The following is a 20162-nucleotide window of genomic DNA, read 5'->3' as shown; positions in this document are numbered from 1 at the left end:
AGGGATGTGTCATGGATGTTGATGAGAAGCTTTCTAAATACCCTTTCAGCTCTAGAATTCTATGATTCTGCTTCTGAATTCTAAAACTAAGATGTCACATTGTGCTAGGTCTGAGCTCAGTGAACTTTCTCTGTAAAGGGCCTGATACTTTGCAGGCCATGTGGGTTATGGTGCAACTTTTAACTCTACCATTATAATGTGAAAACAGCTACAGACAACATGCAAATGAACAAGTATGGCTGCATTCAAATAAAACCTTGACTTACAGACACCAAAATGTAAGTTTCATATAATTTTCTTGTCATAAAATATTATTCTTCTTTTCATTTTTTGAACCATTTAGAAATATAAAAACCATTGTTAGCCTGTGGACTAAAACTGGGCCTATGAGCCATAGTTTGCCAACCCCTATGTTCGATCAAGTGAAGTGTAAGGCAGGGTCCCAATCGAGGATGAGATGTCCAACTGGGGCTAAGTGTTCTAATGACAAGTAAACATCTCAAAAGAAGAACTAAGACAGAACCAGGCCTATTGAAACATCATACTATTGTGAGCATAAAAGAAGTTCTAGGGCACAAGAATATGCAAAAAATTACAATTTTGCAAAACTGTGATCTTGTCATAATTGCGACAATTATGGTTGAGTTTATCTAAACAAGATGTTTACCCTTCCCATTCCCTCTCTATAAATTTTGGATAATAATTTTTTAATTCTCATGAAAGAATCTTGAACGCTTGCATGTGTTCCTTAACACCAGTTGAGGAGCTACCATTTGGAAAAGTTGTTTAACTCTCAATTCACTTCTCTCTTCTTGGAAATAACTATCCCAAAGAGCATAATCCATTATGTTTTTTACCTACTTCTCCTTAATTAAAAAAAAAAAAATGCAGGACACCTGAGTGGCTCATCGGTTGAGCATCTGCCTTGGGCTCAGGCCGTCATCCCAGGATCCAGGATCTGGGATCGAGTCCCACCTTGGGCTCCTTGCAAGGAGTCTGTTTCTCCTTCTGCCTGTGTCTCTGCCTCTCTCTTTCTGTATCACTCAGAATAAATAAATAAAATATTTTTTAAAATAAATAAATAAATAAATAAAGACATTTATGTCAGACATGCTGACGTGCCACTCTTCATTATAAATTCTTAACATTTACCAGGATTAGCTTGGCTCTACAGAAGATTCATGAGTGGCCCCAGATTCCCCACTGACATGGATCAGGAGAGTCTTCCAGAATCCCAGGAAGAGCCTACAACAAAACTCTGTGCTCTTCTCAAGTGCCTGTATAGCAGGCTCATAGAAGACTATGAGACTTCAAGAATTCAGATGTCTTTGGTTTCTCTCTGTGACATCATCACAAGTCTGGGGGTCATCCACACGGTTCATCTTCCCGTCCCAAATAGAAGGGGCAAAGGAGTGGAGACCTCAAGGGTACATGATCATTATCTTTCAGAGAAGGCGCTCAAAAGCCCCAAACTTTTTGCTAGCATCTCTTTGGTTAGAATTTAGAGACAAGATCATACCTAGACACAGGGAGGGAAAACTTAGTCTCCCTGAAGACAAAAAAAAAAAAGTTTTCTGGGAGATGATAATGCATATCTGCCAGGCTTGAAATACAAGAGTTCTTCTATCAGGCTGGGGCTCATGCTCTGGGAGCTGCTCCAACTTCTTTTCTTCAGAAAAATGCTTCAGCCAGACCAGAGAGAAGCCTCTGTACCCGAGGACTGTGGCCATCAGACACTATTAACCATAAGGAGAGGCAACAATTGCCATCAGAACTAGAATGTGTAAGGGTGAATGCCCCATGGAACTCTCATCTGATTTGACCATCTTAACACCTTCTGCCTCATGAATCCCAGGAAGAGTCTCACTCTGTGTGACTTTCTACTTTCCCAAACTCACATTTATAACTCATGCTGGAATGTATTAGGCTCATGTTCTTGTTTTGAGAGGAAATATTTGAAATTTCTTGTAGGTAAGCTGCATAAGTCCTATGAATAAATATTCTTTTCTCTATTTCTTCAACTTCCAAAATGTTTCTAAAAGACTCCTGGGATCCCATGTTTAATCTAATGTAATATACATTCATTGTCTTGCTGTATACTTTGGAAGTGTGTTTGAACTTATGAGGTAATCAATTTTGGGTTTAAGAAATAAAAAAGAACTATCAGGCCTTATCTTTACTCTAAGTGTAAGGCACTGTGAAGCGAGCAAATGCATCCGAGACATTTGGATGTAATTAAATTCTTACTGCTCTAGCAAGGAAAGGTGAAGAGGTGAGAGGATTACTTATATACTCAGATAAATGAAACTGCGAGTGAGACAATGATTTTTGAGATTTTAATTATTTGATGTCTTGTTGCGAAGGGTAAACAAAGGGGTTAATTCTCCATCGTTCCTTCCTACTTTTTTGCTTAAGCAATTTATAGTCCCTACTATAAAGTAGGGACAGTGCACACTCCTACACTGGGTGAGCAATGGGCTTTCTTTCTGCTGTTTTCCTCTAAGATGTCTGCAAAATGAGAAGTATTAGGAATAGTTCTAGAACAGGACAATTTTTTGGGAAATTATCTTTTTGAGCTTTACATGATCACACACTAGAAGAGTAACTGCAAATAGTGACTGATGCATGTACCTCACCTTAATCATCCCTGAAAATATTCCTTTAGGTCATATTTCTTACATCTAATAAATAAGTAAGTAATATCTGAACTCACCTTCTGTAATACTCTAATATGGTATACACATTTCTGTTGATAAAAACTAAAGCTACGTCATAGCATAAACTATATATCTTTTTACTACCTGTAGTGTAAGCCAAAATATCTAAAATATACAGACATAATTAAAAAGTCATTTTGAGACTAATTCCCCATCCTTCTTCCTCAGGAAGCTTGTAATTTTCTTTGCTATCTTTACAATCCATTTTTATAGAAAAGAAGAAGAAAAAAAAAGGAAAGAAGAAGAAAAGAAGAAAAGAAAGATGTTCCATTCTACATGCACAGCAAAAGCAAAGGATTCAAGATTCCTTTTGGTTGACTGAACACTCCCCCAACTCCCCCAACACACACACACACACACACACACACACACACTGTCCTTCAAGGCAAGGTCCTCAGAGCTCTCAAAAGCTGAGCTGTCCCTGTCTCCCAAAGCTTTAATCTCTTGGACCTTTCTCCTAAGGGTTGAGCCTCTTTCCTCCCTCCACGTTGGCACTCCTCTAAGGAAAGTCTTGGTATCGCTTCTGTAAGTTGGTCTTCCAATGATAATTGTAGAGAAGTTGATGAATAACAGCATGGGGAGACTTTAATTAATTTGCTTTCTTCCACCAGGCAAGAAACATATGCAGATTGTGCTTCAGCTAAACTCTAACCAGGAAATGTCACAAGCGAGGTCTAGCATCCACATTCCCAAAATGGCAGGGGACAAGAGAAAGCATTTGGCTGGGTTCTAGGAAGCCTGTGCTGCATTCTCCCTTCTTCTGCCACTAACACAGTGATAACTTGAGGCGGAACCCTGATGTTAATGTGCCCAGCACGTGTTCTTTACAAACTACCTTCAAACTACTGAAGATTCAGTCTTCCATCCTACCTTTGGTTTGCTCCTGTCCATACCCTCCAACACACCATCATTGTCCCCATGCTCCTCCTGCATCTCACCATCACTCTAAGCAGAAGATGATAACATTTTTAACCTCTCCTGGTTCTCTGTGTGTGTGTGTGTTTCTAACTCTGGGAAATATTCATAGCACCTTCCTAATCTAAAGCTGCTTCCCCCCATCACCATGTGCAGTATAACCCAGAATGTATCGTTTTCATTTTTAGGTAAGCACCCTTCCCTCCCTTAGCAGATGTTAACCTAAGAAAGCAGATATGTGACCTTTTTAGCCAAAGCTGACCACAGTTGGAGTAATAAATCACTCACTTTAACAAAAGTAATTACAATTTATATAGCATTTACTATGTGCTACCCTCAGTAGTATTTAATGCTATCTCCTTTACAACAATATTTTAACAAGATAGACATTATTATCCACATTTTTATGGGTGAGATTATGAACTTACAGACATTGCCCTAAGTCGCAAATATCTCCAAGTGAGAAACAGGTCATTCTCATCTCCATATGAGAAACTGCCTTTTAAACTTAATGTGGTTTAAAGCAAGTGCCTCCATTTTGAAATGAGTGATGCAGATCCTTTTTCCTTCTTTCTCCACCAGGTCTCACTTTGGACCTAGTCTCACTTTGAGACCTAGTGTCTCAACAATGGGAGGCAGGGTGGAGATTGTGGACAGCTCTGCCTTAAGAAGCCTTCTAGGATTGTGGCCAGGAAGGAGGAAATTTACCCCATGGCTAAATGCCCATTACAAAGCATCCTCCTTCCGTCCTCTGTCTTGGAGTCACCAGCAAGTCTAGTCTGCTTTTCTAGGTCCTAACTGACCCATCCCTATAGAGATGGAGAGCGTCTTATGAAAATAGTGTGTGCTTTGAATGCAGAAAACTCTAATTTTAAAATCCATTCTGTAGAGAAGTCATTTCTCTCAGTCATTTGGAAGTTAAATAAAATCACATGGAAAGTGCATTCCATATGGTAGGTATCTGATAGAGGTCCATGGGTTTGGTTTCTCCTCAATTAATAGTTCTGCTCTCTTCCATCTTCCTGATATAAAGGGAGAGTGGGACCCTCTGGTCTTCTCCTAAGGGTATAAGCCAGCTTCACTCAAGCCTCTGTAGCTTCGGAACGATCCTCTTGCCCCTTCCCGGCACTGCTCAGGGCTCCCTCCTACCCTCAGGTCCTTTTACCTCTCCATGTTATCTCTTTATTCAGTTCTCAACAAACCTATACTTTAGGTAATCCTTGCATTCTTGCAAACCAGCAGGGAGCCCTAAATTCTGATATTATTTAGCCTGAATTGTACTTTCCATTGCTTGATTATATATCACACCTTATTTTTTTCTGCTTATCTTTCTTTAAGACAACCTGTGCCCCCAACCTGATGGTACTTAACACAGCACAGAGAATGTAGTAAGTAGGGCCACTGCAAATGGCATCATTTCATGGATACTTGTTCTTCCAAGTTTGTGCAATGCTGCCCTGACTCAGGATCTAATAAAAATGTATTGACTAGACTTGTAAACAAGCCTGAGTCTGGTTTCCCATGCCTTCAGACAGCCGTGCAGGGCTTCTATGAAGCAAGACTTTGTGAATTGCCCCCTCTTTTGGAGCTGAATTCATGTGGAACTCAGGGAAAAGGCTGAGTTGGTTGCTCATGCACCAACTCTGTGGTAGCCAGCCTTCAAGATAGCCCCCAGTGATCCTACATCTGATATTCACACCCTCTCATTGTCCCCTCCTACAATGTATTAGGGTTGGTCTGTGCTATGGTTTGAATGCTTTTGCCTCCACCTCCCCAAATTCATATGTTGAAATCCTAATGCCAATGTGAGGGTGTTAGGAAGTAGGGCCTTTGGGAGGTGGTTAGGTTAGGAGGATGGAACCCTCATGAATGGGATCGATATTCTTATTTAAAAAATAAACAAACGAACCCACAGAGATTTCTCACCCCTTCTACTATGTGAAAACACAGTGAGTAGGTGCTGACTCTGAAGCCTGAAGTCAGTCTTCACCAGAATGAGACCATATTGACACCTTGATCTTGGACTTCCCAGCCTCTAGAACTCTGAGAAGTAAATTTATATTGTTTATAAGCCACCCAGTTGGTGGTAGTTTGTTATTGTTGTCCAAACAGACTGCTATAAGACAGTTTGTGTAACCAATAGAACACAGGAGTAGTGATAGTATATCACTCTGGAGGCTAAATTATAAAAGTCTTTGTGGTCTCCATCTTGCTTTCTCTCGGGTCAGTTGCTCTGGTGGAAGTCAGTGGCCATGTCTTAAGGAGCCTCAAGCAGCCCAGTGGAGAGGTCATACAGGGAGAAACTGAAGTCTCTAGCCAATAGCCTTGAGTGTGCCTTGTTAGAAAAAAATCCTCCAGCCCCAGTCAAGCCTTCAGATGACTGCAGCTTCATGAGACCCTGAGCCAGGACAAATTAGTTAAATTGCTTTTAGATTCCTGACTCTCAGAAACTGTGTAAAAAAATAAATGTTGGGGATCCCTGGGTGGCGCAGCGGTTTAGCGCCTGCCTTTGGCCCAGGGCGCGATCCTGGAGACCCGGGATCGAACCCCCACGTCGGGCTCCCGGTGCGTGGAGCCTGCTTCACCCTCTGCCTGTGTCTCTGCCTCTCTCTCTCTCTCACTGTGTGTCTATCATAAATAAATAAAAAAAAAAATTAAAAAAAATGTTGTCTTAGGCTGATGTGTTTCAGAGCAAATTTTTATGCAGCAATAGGTAACTAATACAAACTCTGCATTATTTTTTTTAAGATTTTATTTATTTATTCACGAGAGATGCAGAGAGAGGGGCAGAGACAGAGGCAGAGGGAGAAGCTCCCTCTGGGGAGCCTGATGTGGGACTCGATCCCCAGGACCCCAGGATCACAACCTGAGCCAAAGGCAGACACTCAACCGCGGAGTCACTCAGGTGCTCCAAACTCTGCATTCTATTTGCTACTGCTTATCTCCCCTGCAGTGCCCACCACTCTCAAATGTATATCTGAAATCCATGAATATAAACCAGCTTTGTCACTTTAAAATTATCTGACTGACTTTCATTACCACATAACATACCCAGCAAACAACCCAACTTACCTTAACAAAAATATCAGGTTTAGCTCTATTATTACTGGAAATAAAACATTAAGTATATTTGCATTTTTTTCCTAGACAAAGATTTGAATAGGATACATGAAAAGTATTTGAAGAAAGCTGCAGCAACTGGTGCTTTGAAAGTCAAATATCCTTAGTGACTATAAGCCACAATAAGGAAAATAAAGCCATAAATTACCCTCTGAGGATGCTTTTGTCACCCAAAGATAATGTCTCTCTCACAGTAGACTGTTACAGTATACACAGTACTCATACTTTCTATCTACTAACTTCTATTGAGTATTCTCAATGTGCCAAACACTAGGGCAAAAACATAAAACATATTTCCTCCAGAAATTCAGAATATAAATAGTCTAGAGAGAATTAATCATTGAGTCAGAATTCTGCATTTTTCCTGATCTAGAAAACACACAAACCATATGTTGGTTACAAAGTCTTTTCATCAAAAACAGTAATTTATTAGTACATGCTACAGGGGGATACTCAAAGCAGATGATTAGGAATGAAGCAAATTCCAAGAAATTTGAAAATCAGACATTTTTTTATCACATAGAGAAACATAACAGGCAGCCCTGATCACCTAATTTGTAGTGCGTAGAGTCACTTGCTTGAAAATTAGGATTTGAAGACAACAGCAGAGCGTTAAACTTAGCCTAGGGCCTTTCTGAGCAAGGGGCCTATGACATGAGCCCGGTGAACAAGACGGTGTATAATTTATAGCTGGTTAAAAAGATCTCTCAGGAGTGAGGTGCTCGAGGAAAAAGGGAGGTAGAACCAGAGGGCAACAGTGTGACACAGAGCAGCAATGCCCTGAGATATTGTTATCCTCTTTGTATAGAAAACAAAGGGTCTAGACAGGTCAAGTGACTCCTTCAAAGCCACTCAGCCCATACAGGATCTCGATGTGGGTCATCTGACCTCAAATCTAATTTCCTTTCATAGAATCAACACAGCCTAGTGCTAGGAGCTGTGCATTACAAAGAGCTGCAGAATTTCGTGGGTGCAGGCCAGCAATTCACTAGTGGGGCACTGACACACGGCACCCACCTGTTGTTTTCACATCTGTGGGTCTGACACTACCTAAGGACAAACAGCAGAACAGATTCCATATTCCAAATCCCTACGCACCACCCCTGCCTGCCCTGCCTGTCCTCCCCATCCGCCCATAATAGCTTCAGATTTTAGTGCTCCCATCAGTGTGTGGATTGGAATGCTAGTCAGCCTAGCAATCTCATGCTTCGGTTTGCCTTACTAGGAGCCCTAGGAATTCGAAGCAAATGCCCTATGTTTGACTGCTGAACAAAGCCTTTTTTAATCTACAGCACGCAGCTTTACCTTTAATAGCAGCTTAAAGGACTCTTGAAAATTACAGACATCATCTTAACTGATCTGTCATCTCCCAAAAAGGTAAATGATAACTAGTATGGAATTTGCCAGCGTAAATCCACACCTGAAACAAATTTAATAATCGTTTTAAGCTCATTTCATTTTCTCCATCTTCCATGAAAAGCATGAAAATGTGTGTTTACATGACAAATTTTCATTAGCAATCAAGAAGCAAATTATCAAACAAAACCATGTTATTCTTTACGAGCACTACTCTTAAATGGCATTACTTATGAAATATTTGCTTTTAATTGGTAAATATATAGAATCTTGATTAAAATACTTTCACAGCCCTAATTTATAACTTTTCCTTCTTATTTCATGTTTCTCTGTACAGGAAATCCAACGTTGAGCGGGACTTATTTCCCTTTAGTTCCAGTTTTATTTCTGACTTGCTGTAAGGCACTGGCTCAAGCTTTTAACTTCTCTGTATTTCAGTTTTCTCTGCTATAAAATTGCAAGTACATTTGCCTGGCTTGCAAGGAAGCCTGGGAAATTCTGGTCCTAGGAGTATACTATTTTAAAAGTACAAAGTATCATTATATTTATGAGTATAACTTGCTTGACAGTCTCATTGTACTATAATGTAGGAAACTGGCATTTGAAAATGATGATAACACAGAAACTGTACAGGTTCAGGATGGTGGTTCTAAGATCTACCAAGAGTTAGAATGTCTCTAAAGATACTATGACCCTTCAAGTGCTAAGATAAAAGTCAAATCCAGAGTCTCTTCATGTCTTATGGTAAAAGACTTTTGAGAATGGTATATGTTTATTCTCAATATTAATATGCATTAACATATATAACATGCAATGGGACATATTCCACAATAAGTCATTTATGATAATACATGTAATATATAGCCATATATATTATCATCTGCCTTTGGTTTTATTACTATTATCCTATTTCCTAGATTTATTCCTTATGGCAATTGGATGAGGAGAGTAAAATATCAGAAGTGACCAGTGGACACATTTCATGAAAGAATGAAGAAGCATGGCAAACAATGAAGGGGAGGACGTGAAGGAGTGAGCATGGAAACCAGAGGATGGAGAGAGAAAGAGAGAGACAGGGATCCTGTTGAGAGACTTCCTGTGGTGGTTTCTCCACTCCTCTTCTCGGCCTTTCTCTGTTCTTTGAGGCTGTGTCTGTTTTGTTTTGTTCTGTCTTTTTTCCCTGGAGCCCAAATCCCAAGAGAGATATTCCCTAATGTTAAATGAAAAAGAGGTCAAGGTCCAAGCCTTTCAGTGAGATGCAGTTCTAATGAAGGCTAACACTCCTCCCCATCCTCCACCAGAGCAATCACAGCATTGTGTGTTTGATTGGCTTTTTTTTTTAAGTTCCTTTTTTTAAAGACTTAATATTTTTTTCAGAGCAGTTTTTAGTACACAGCAAAAACTGAGCACAAGATACAGAGATTTCCCATATTCCTCCTGCAGCCCCACCTGCAGAGCCTCCCCCAGTGTCATCATCCCCCACTAGAGTGGGAAGCTCTTTTCTTTTTTTCTTTGTTGTTCGTATTTTTCCTTGGCTTGTCCCCAAGTAGTCACTTCCTTCCAATTCATCCTGTGTTTTATTCCCTCCCTATTTCCCTTCATTTGTTTTTCTTGCAGTTCTCCTACACGTTATTTTGTTTATCTTCTGAGCCATCACATCCTCTATTAGCTGAGGTTATCTCTGGGTGTTGGCTCCCATCTCGACAACATTCATTTTCTTCTGACCCTACTTTAGAAGGGAATTTCAATTACTTATGTATGTATTTTATTCCCAAAGGGGTGATCACTCAGATTTGCTGGTCCCTGCCTGTCCTACACTATACAGACTTTCATCATCTGGAGGCCAGCTGCCAGGCAGAAAGCACATCCTTCTCTTTCTTTACCTAAGGATCATTCCACTCCAATCCACCTTGGATTTGTTTTCGAAGACTTCTCTCTTGACAACTAGATGTTGTCATTTGCAAATTTAAGCTTGAGGCAGAAAAAAGGTACCCAGAACTCCATTCCATCCCAGGACTTTATCGAGATAAGCTCAGCTTTTATCATACGATAATATTAACTGATGGCTTCTAATTACAATTCCGACAAATGAGTTCTTCTATAAATCTGTGTTCATATTCCAGCTGCTGGAGTGGACTTGGAAGCAACTATAGAAGAAATTGTGTGAAGAGAAAGTGACATTTGCTTTAGATATCCTTTCTTTAGGGATTGTGTCTCAGTAGCTTCTGGGTGGCAAGTAGCCTTATGGGAATTTCTTTTGCTTCTTCCTCATCTTTAAAAATAAACTACTGTCTCGATTTTCAAGCATACACACACACATCATTTTAAATAAGGGAAAAGACTTTCTGTGGCATCTTTTTTAAAAGGGCCCAAGTTAGTGAGAGGATGCCTTTTGTTCCAAGGGGTTAAAGCACTTAAAAGATAGGATCCTGCTTTTAAGGAAGAAGAAATGCCAGGATCAGGGAAATTGGGATCTTGAGAGGCTAAATTAACTTGTTATCAGGCCAAATGAAGGACTAATGGGGAAAGTGGGCTTAGATGTTAAGCCGCTGACTTCTTTCGCTAATGCACTTTTGAAGTGCTCAAGGCTCAGGTGTGCTTATGAGAAATTATAACAAGTTCTACAGAAGACAGTGATCAAATTAAAAAGCTCTACACAGCACGGGAAACCATCAAGGAAATTAAAAGGCAACATATGGAATGGAAGAAAAAAATTTGCAAATCATACATCTGATAAGTGGTTAATACCCCAAATCTATAGGAAACTCCTGTAACTCAATAACAAAAAAACAAACCATCCAATTTAAAAATGGGCAGAGGCAGATGTCCATCAACAGATAAATGGATAAAGAAGATGTGGTGTATATATTATATGTGGACTACTACTCAGCCATCAAAAAAGAAAAAGAAAAGAAAACTTGTCATTTGTAAAGACGTGGATGGAACTAGAGGGTATTATGCTGAGTGAAATAAGTTGATCAGAGAAAGACAATTATCATATGAGCTCACTTATATGCAGAATTTAAGAAACAAAACAGAGGATCATACGGAAGGGTGGGAAAAATAAAATAAGGTGAAATCAGAGAGGGAGGGACACCTGGGTGGCTGAGTGGTTGAGCAACTGCCTTCAGCCCAGGGCATGATTCTGGAGTCCCTGGATCAAGTCCTGCATCGGGTTCCCTGCATGGAGCCTGCCTCTCTCTCCCCGTGTCTCTCATGAATAAATAAATAAAATCAAAAAAAAAAAAAAAAAAGAAAGAAAGAAAGAAAGAAAGAAAGAAAGAAAGAAAGAAAGAAAGGAAGGAAGAAAGGAAGGAAGAAAGAAGAGAGGGAGACAAACTATAAAGAGACTTTTAATTATAGGAAACAGAGTTGCTGGAGGGGAGGGGGTACGGGGATGGGGTAACTGGGTGATGGAATGAGCACCGGGTGTCATATAAGACTGATGAATCACTGACCTCTACCTCTGAAACCAATAATATATTATGTGTTAATTAATTGAATTTAAATTTCAAAAAATGGGCAGAGAAAAGTGATTGGACATTTTCCCAAAAAAGACATCTAAATGGCCAACAGGCACACAAAAAGGTGCTCAAGATTACTAATAATCAGAGAAATGCAAGTCAAAATCACGGTAGGCTATTGCCTCACACCTGTTAGAATGGCTTCCATCAAGAAGACAAGAAAAAACAAGTGTTGGCGAGGATGTGGAGGAAGGGGGACCCTGTTGTTGGAATGAGTGTGAACTCGTTCAGCTGCTATGGAAAACAGCATGCAGGTTCCTCAAAAACTTAAAAATAGAATTACCACATGATCCCACAATTCTACACCTGGGTACATCCAAAGGAAATGAAAACAGGACATGGGAGATCTGCAAGGTGTAAAAACAAGTTGGACAAATAACAGTGTCCGTCAGTGAATCAATGGATAAAGAGGAGGAGGGAATGTACAGAGAGATGTAGATGCAGGTATAGGTGCACATGCATCCCCTGCCCTTCGTGACAACTTGGATGGACCGTGTTAAGTGAGATGAGCCAGAGAAAGACAAACACTATATACTATTACACGTAGAATAAAAACAAAAACAAAAACAAATCCAAAATAGACTCATAGAAACAGGAAAAAAAAAAAAAAGGAAAGAAAAGAAAAGGGGCCCCTGGGTGGCTCAGTGGTTGAGCATCTGCCTTCGACCCAGGGCGCGACCCCAGGTCCCGGGATCAAGTCCCGTATCCGGCTGCCTGCATGGAGCCTGCTTCTCCCTCTGCCTATGTCTCTTCCTCTCTCTCTCTGTCTCTGTGGGTCTCATGAATAAAATAGATAAAGTCTTTAAAAAAAAAAAAAGTCTTAAAAAAAATAAAGTCAGAAAGTCTCTGAAAATCCCGTGGAGGTTTCTGCAGTCTCGCGAGAGGAGCAGAGGCCTGGGGGCGGGGCAGCGGAGGGGCGGGGCCGCGCAGCCCGCGTGGGGTCTGCGCACGCGCCGCCACCACGCCGGAAGTGGAGGTGAGAGGGCTCGAAGCCCGCCTGCCGGGGGGTGAGACAATGCACCTTCTCGGAGGAAACAGGAAAAGATCTTCAATGACCTTGAGGTAAAAAAAAAAAAAAAAATTTCCCCCACCTTAAAAAAAAACAAAACATGATACTCCCCATTTTTGCTTCAAAAACATCTGAGCATTCTGAGGGAAATCGACAACTTTGATATTAAGGGTGAGGGCTGGGGGTTGCCTTTGTGGGGAGACGGGGCGCCGCGACCTGAGGGGAGGCCTGAATGAAGGGAGGGCGCTCCTCCCGCTGCTTTCCGCCCACTGTGCTCAGCTTATGGAAACTTCTAGAGCTCCACGCGGGCTCTCCATGTGCTCTTCTGTGTTCTCTTGTGCTTCCCCGAAGCGTGTACCCAAAAAGAAAGTCCTGGCATTCTAAATATACCCCCTCCTCACCCCACCCCCCCAAACAAACCACCAGAATGTTGCAAATTGTGTGTTTTAAGGTCAGAAAGCTTCTGCACTTTTATTGGAGCGGTGGCTCTTCACATTTTTTTTAAATATTTTTATTTTTATTTTTATTTATTTTTTTTATTTTTTTTTTATGATAGGCACACAGTGAGAGAGAGAGGCAGAGACACAGGCAGAGGGAGAAGCAGGCTCCATGCACCGGGAGCCCGACGTGGGATTCGATCCCGGGTCTCCAGGATCCCGCCCTGGGCCAAAGGCAGGCGTCAAACCGCTGCGCCACCCAGGGATCCCAATATTTTTAAATTTATTTATTCATGAGAGACACACAGAGAGAGGCAGAGAGCCGGATGTGGGACTCGATCCCGGGACCCCCGGGGTCATGACCCGAGCCAAAGGCAGACAGATGCTCAACTGCAGAGCCACCCAGGGGCCCCACCCACTATTCGCTTTTCTGACAATGAAGAGTTTTACAGTTTGTTTTCAAACTATCAGATTTAAATAAAAAGAACCGGAAGACACCTCGAGCGAGCTGAGACCCCTTTTCCACTGCTGCGAATGTCAGCAGAATGTTATGTCACTACCAGGGAAGATCCAGACAACCTGAAGCATCGACAGGTTTGGCCTTATTCCTGAATCTCCTGCAAAAGGTGCAAACACCCTCCCCACCCTCTCTCCCTCCCACAGTGCAGTACCCAGCAGGGACTGCAAGAGGTTGTCTCTGGTGATGTGCTCTCCTTGCAAACTACAGGTATGTACAGTTCCTAACAGGATCTCTAACGGATGACACTACCTTACAACCAAATTACAAATGTTTTTTCTTAAATTCCAGGAACATTTTCCTGCCCACTCACACAAATCTCAAGGTCATGGAATGAGGACAACAAAAGAGAGTCTTATTTTTAAAATATTTAGTTAGTTTAAAATTTTTTTTTTATTTGAGATAAAGAGAGAGAGCGTGCCTGAGGAGTGGAGGGGCAGAGGGAAAAACAGACCTACTGGTGAGTGTGGAGCCCACTGTGGGGCTTGATCCCAGGACCCTGAGATTGTGACCTGAGCCGAAATCAGGAGTCTGAGGCTTAACCAGCTAAGCCACTCAGGCGTCCCTATTTATTTATTTTTTTAGAGAGAGAGAAAGAGTTCAAGCATGAGGGTGTGCACTCACAGGCACACGCAAGAGGGGGAGGGGTAGAGAGAGAGGAGAGAATCTTAAGCGGACTCCACAGTTAGCAAAGAGCCCTGCTGGGGACTTGATCTCACCACCCTGAGATCATGACCTGAGTTGAAATCAGGAGCTGAATGCTTAACTGAGCTGCCCAGGGACCCGCAAAATATTTAGAAATACAGACACCTTTGATAGAATTTCTGGGTGCTTGTGACACCCCTAAACACTTCATGGAAACCACTTGCAATTTCTAGAACACGTCAAAAACTACGGTGGAGGGGGATCCCTGGGTGGCTCAGTGGTTTGGCGCCTGCCTTTGGCCCAGGGCGTGATCCTGGAGTCTGGGGATCGAGTCCCGCATCAAGCTCCCGGCATGGAGCCTGCTTCTCCCTCTGCCTGTGTCTCTGCCTCTGTCTGTGTCTATCATAAATAAATAAATAAATAAATCTTTAAAACAACAAAAAAAAAACCTACAGTGTGACAATTTCCAGTTATGGGATCAAATTCAATGAGAACAAATAAAAGTTGAGTCAGTTACAGCGTTTGGCATGTAATTCAATGAGAACAAATAAAAAGTGAGTCAATTACTGCATTTGTTCAATGTGTAATTCACATGAAAGCAGATACACAGTTCTATTAATTACTTTCCTCCTCATCCTCTTTACCCCATTCTCCTACTCTTCACCTTCCTCCTCCACTCTTTTCCCTAGGAATGTTAGATGGCTAAAATGCTATTTTGCTTTAGATTATAGTTGGAAACATTGTTGTCCTTCATCTTCTTCAACTTTGTTGTCTCATCATAAGGTGGCTTCTCACTATCAGTCAAATTATTCCCCAAATTATTCTCACTTAATTTTTCTATCACTGTGGCACAAATTACTACAAACTTTGCAGCTTGAACCAGCACCCATTTATTAGCTCACAGCCATGTAGGTCAGAAGTCCAGTATGTTATGATGGAGTTCTCTGCTCAGGAAATCATAGGGCTGAAGTCAGGTTATCAGCCAGGCTGGATCTTCATCTGCAAGCTTGAGTAGGCATCCCTTCCAGGCTCCCTCAAGTGGTTAGCAGAATTAAGTTCCTTGTGGTTGTAGGACTGAGAACCTTGTTTCTTTGATGGCAACTGGCCAGAACCCTTTCTTACCTCTTTAAAATTTCTGGAATTCCTTTTCATGTGGCCTCCTGCATCTTCGAATCAAATCCCTTTTATTCCTCAAATCTCTCTGACTTCCCTTTCCATCAGCTGGAGAAAGCTCTCTGTGTAGAAAGGTTTTTTTTGGTTAAATCACGTCCATCCAGATAATCTCCTGTTTTAAGGTCAACTCTGCCACAGACAATAATCACAGGACTGAGTGATGTCTCATCACATCCGTAGGTTCCAGGGATTAAGGTGGAATATCTTTGTGGAGAAGTTTTAGGAATTCTGTACACTATATTGGCAGTTTTTTTTTTGGCTGCATATTCAATGAAAATGTGTAGGTGTGTGGATTTGATCTTGGGCAGAGTTCTAAGTAGAAGAGGAAGAAGCCAGATGAAATACGAAAAAATTTGGGGATTTTGTGATCTTTTTTCTTGCCTTTGTTAGCTGGTCACTAGCCTTAATTTCCTGATCATAGTGCCATTTACCATTTCATCAGATTTACATTTCTCTTCCCCACGCACTATAGTGCATCTCCCAGAGCACTTGGAAAAGGCAAAGTTCACAGGGGTCTCTGGATTTGCCTTCCTATGTCCCTCCCAGCGTGTCTTCACAAAGAAGGCATGAATAGGCATCTTGCCCTTTGGTTTCTTGGGGACACCATTAGCTGTCCTGACTGTACTGTTCGCTAGTCCAGGCTACATAGTGCATAACAATTTCCCAGTCTCGCACTAGCAGCCTCCACAAGAACTGCCTCAGGCAAAGATTTCTTAAGACACAGAAAAGCAATAACCATAAAGGGAAAAAGTATTGATCAATTGGATTACATTAAAATTAAGAATTTCAGTCCTTCAATACCATTGAGAGTAAAAAGATAAGCCATACACCGACAGAAGAGACTCTCAATGCATATATCCATGAAAGATCTTTTACCATCTGGAATCTATAAAGCACCCCTTCAAATCACTAAGAAAAAGGAAGAGAACTCAACAGAAAAATGGGCAAATGTCAAAGTAGATGCTTCACAAGAGAAGTTACCCAAACAGAAAATAAACATGAAAAGGCATTTGACTGCATTCATCACTAGGGAAAGGCCGATTAACATCATAAAGCAGATGCCACAACATACCCTCCAAAATGGCTAAAGTGAAAGAGATAGACAATGTGGAGCAATCAGACGCCTCATATTCTGTAGACCAGAGTGCAAATTGTTACCGCTTTGGAGAGCTGTTTGAGAGTGTGTACTAAAACCGATCACACCCAGACCTTATACTCAGCAATTTCACTCCTAAGTATATACATAACAGACATGCATGCATATATTCAACAAATGGCACATATAAGAATGTCAACTGCAGTATTATTTATAATATTCCCAAACTGGAAACAGCCCAAATCCCCAACAGTAGAGTGGATACACAAATAATGGTATATTCATTCATACGGTAGAATAATATGCAGGAATGAGAATAAATTACAACTTAGATGCAAAAAGAATGAATATCAAAACATAACACTGAGTTAAAAAATAGAAAACAGCCAGTCACAAAAGAGTACATGGCATGATAGCTTTTTTATAAAAGTTAAAAAGAGGCTAAAGTAATCTGTGGTTTTAGAAATTCAGAATAATATTTACCTGGGCGGAGGGTGGGTGGTATGTGTGTGCCGTGAATGGAAGTGGGCAGAGGGAGACTTCTGGGATGCCGGTAAGATCTCATTCTTGATCTAGGAATTATGTGTATGTGTGTTGATTTTTTTTTTAAAGATTTATTTATTTATTTATTTGTTTATTTATTTATTTATTATTCATGATAGAGAGGCAGAGACACAGGAGGAGGGAGAAGCAGGCTCCATGCTGGGAGCCCAACGTGGGATTCAATCCCGGGTCTCCAGGATCAGGCCCTGGGCCGAAGGCGGTGCCAAACCACTGATCCACCCAGGGCTCCCCGGTATATGTGTTGATTTTGTGAAAATGAGCTAAGCTGTATGCTTATTATTCCTGCAATTTCTGTATGCACTTTATACTTCAACAAAAAGTTGACATGATGCAAAATGATTTATCTATTTTTTAAATAAATTTATTTTCTGTCGGTGTTCAATTTGCCAACATACAGAATAACACCCAGTGCTCATCCCGTCAAGTGCCCACCTCAGTGCCCGCCAGATTTATCTATTTAGTATCCGTCCCACCCACAAGTACAGGACCATTCCTGGTTTGCTCACTTTAATATCAGCAGATATTTTGCAAGCTATGCAAAAATACAGTGCCTAACACATTGCTTGTTGAATGGCTGATTAATGAATTTTTAAGAGAGTTTCTTTAATACAGTGATGCTTTTTTCCCCTCACCCTTATCAGTGGAGTCACATTTACCTGTGTTTTACCAAATCTCTTTATATAGTGCAGGGCAATTGTTTAGGTAGGTGCAGAGGGGAGAATGGAGAGCATAATGCAGTAAGGAACTGGAATTTTCTATTTCTCATTCACCGTGCCAGGCACTGTTCTGATACCTTTACACGTATAAGTCACTGAATCCTCACAACCACTAACAAGATACCTCACAAATGAGGCAGCAGATGAGGCCACTGAGGTTTAGAAAGGCCTGATAACACAGAGAATAAAACTGCCCGCATTCAAACCCTGAATAGGAGCTGAATCCTGCAGGACACTGTGAACATAGGGGGCACTTGAAAAATATCTGTGGAAGGAGCCCATGGTGGACCTCTCCATAGTCCCTTATTTTCCTCCTCCCTGCTCCCCAGTCATAATTACATACGAAACTTCTGGTCTCAGTGGTGAAGCTGGAGGAGCTGAGGGAAGGAGGGCCAGGGAGCCTTTTCATCCAGACTTCCAGATTTGAGAGAGTCTCAAAGACTTGGCATCATTCCCAAAGGAGCCTATACTATACGTGCAGTAACATTCACTCCTGTGACTGGAAGGAGTCCTTCATCACACTCTCTTAAGTTTGGGTCACCTTCTCTCTAGCACAGCCTACATCGCTTATAAATGCTATAACCTTTTGAAAAACAAGATAAACGTGTGGCACTTACGTAAATGCATTTGTTTACGGGGCACCTGGGTGGCTCAGGTCGTGATGTCAGGGTCCTGGGATCCAGTCCAGAGTCCAGTGTAGGGCTCCCTGCTCAGCGGGGAGCCTGCTTCTCCCTCTCCCTCTGCCCCTCCCCATGCTTAGGCTCTCTCGTACTGTACTCTGTCAAACAAGTAAAATCTTTTTAAAAAATGCATGGGTTAAAAAATAAAAAATGCATGTGTTAAAAATTACTAATTTTTTTTCTAACTTTAACGTCTGTGTGGAAAATATGCAGCACAATGTTTGCAATTCTGTTTTGGCATTTCACTTTGCAGCATACCAGGAGTATTAAAAGAAGAAAAAAAGTAGAAGTGGCTGGGGCACTTTAGCTTCAGAGAGACCCTGGCTATCGCACAAGCAGTTTTCTGTGTGCACAGCAGCATTTTATCTCCTGCCAACCCCGGGTGTAACCACTGCTACAAGGGGAGAGACAAAAGGGGAGCCCTCAGGCTAATTTCAGTCACTGAAACCCACAGAAAACTGAAAGCTTCATTTAGTTTCAACTTTTTACCCTGCAAGTCTCGTTCCTGGGGTGGCTTTTAAATAGCAACAGAAATGCTTGATTTTACTTTCACTTCCTTCCTTCCCCATCACCAGCTACTGGTGGAGGTTCTGGTGAGGTTTTGCTGACAAAGGCAAACACCACAAAACCTCTCAGTTCATTCAGTTCCCTTCAGTCCTCTGGGAGACCCGTCAACAGCAAAAGTGACTCTTTCTTGACCATCATGGTGACTGAGCCCCCTCCAAAAGTAGAAGTGACTTGTCCTTGGTCTCAGAACTACTAACTGGCAAGCATGGATCTCATCATCCCCCAGGATGGAGAGAGGAAACATGATACAGCCCGTGAACTGAGCTACGTGCTATTGCCTTCAAATTGCTTGGCTTATCAGTGCCTCCACCTTCAATTCCATGAAAAATACAAAAAAAAAAAAAAAAAAAAAAAATTTAAATTTCAACTTGGCATTTTTACCATTTTCACCTACTGAAAAAATTAATCCATTTAAACTTCTTTTATTGTGCACTTTAAGCCTGTAGAACTGTCTTGTGTGAACCAGGTGAAGGAATTAATTTTCATTTGATGCAGAAATCAAAAGGAAGGAAAACATTTGGTAGAAGATGAAACCGTGTTATTTCAAAGAGGAAAAAATGAATGTAATACAAAAGAGAAATTATTTCAAATTTGTAAGAAAGAATACTTTTTCACTAGAAAAATTGCCTCACACTCTCCTTTCTGTTTGGCTTCACTCATTGGCATTCCAAGCAGTTGGTCGGTCTCTTGGCACCACAGCTGCAAAATATATGCGCTTGAGGAGATTCAGGGAGTTGTGACCCCTCCCCCCATTTTCCTAGCCACCTCATTTTCACTGGGCAGCGTGGGCTCCCATTGTGGGCAGTGTCTTGCCATTGGCCTTCACACTGTGCTATCTAGACTGTTCAGTAATTCTATTTTACAGAATAACATTTTCATCTGATAGAATTTAATAAAATCAGGGAAATGGTAACAATTAATATACAGACACAACCACATTGCTATTTTTGAAGAACAATTTATTATATACTAGTATCCAAGCTACCCTAGAAGAATGGGCTAGTTTAAGAGTGAAGTTAATCATAGACTTTATATCAGAAATTTGTATCTACTAGATTAGGAATCCCAAACCCATTTTTTTGCAAAGAGCCAGATAGCAAATATCTTAAGCTTTGCAAGCTATGCT

The 20162-nt window shown here is 41.2% G+C and overlaps 2 long non-coding RNA genes across 7 annotated transcripts in view; one reads left to right on the top strand and one right to left on the bottom strand.

Moving 5' to 3' along the window:
- Positions 1-1311, bottom strand: part of LOC144323368 (uncharacterized) — a 98305-nt gene extending 96994 nt beyond the window's left edge. The window contains exon 1 of one of the 2 annotated variants that reach the window (XR_013388784.1): positions 1153-1311. This is a non-coding gene — a long non-coding RNA (uncharacterized LOC144323368). The remainder of the gene's footprint in view (positions 1-1152) is intronic. The other variant, XR_013388783.1, reaches the window with a different exon arrangement.
- LOC144323367 (uncharacterized) lies at positions 97-19791 on the top strand. Of its 5 annotated transcripts, none has more exons than XR_013388781.1 (5): positions 97-278; positions 7978-8129; positions 8446-8505; positions 9026-9140; positions 17172-19791. It is a non-coding gene; the product is annotated as an uncharacterized LOC144323367 (long non-coding RNA). The 5 variants fall into 5 exon arrangements; XR_013388782.1 differs by lacking the exon at positions 17172-19791 and adding an exon at positions 10232-12474; XR_013388779.1 differs by lacking the exon at positions 17172-19791 and adding an exon at positions 9886-12474.
- Positions 19792-20162: the final 371 nt, after the last annotated feature.

The sequence above is a fragment of the Canis aureus genome, chromosome 11 (genome assembly GCF_053574225.1).
Source record: "Canis aureus isolate CA01 chromosome 11, VMU_Caureus_v.1.0, whole genome shotgun sequence".
Classification (NCBI taxonomy): Eukaryota; Metazoa; Chordata; class Mammalia; order Carnivora; family Canidae; genus Canis; species Canis aureus.
The sequence above is the reverse complement of the archived record's forward strand: the minus strand, read 5'-3'. Positions and strand labels throughout refer to the sequence as shown.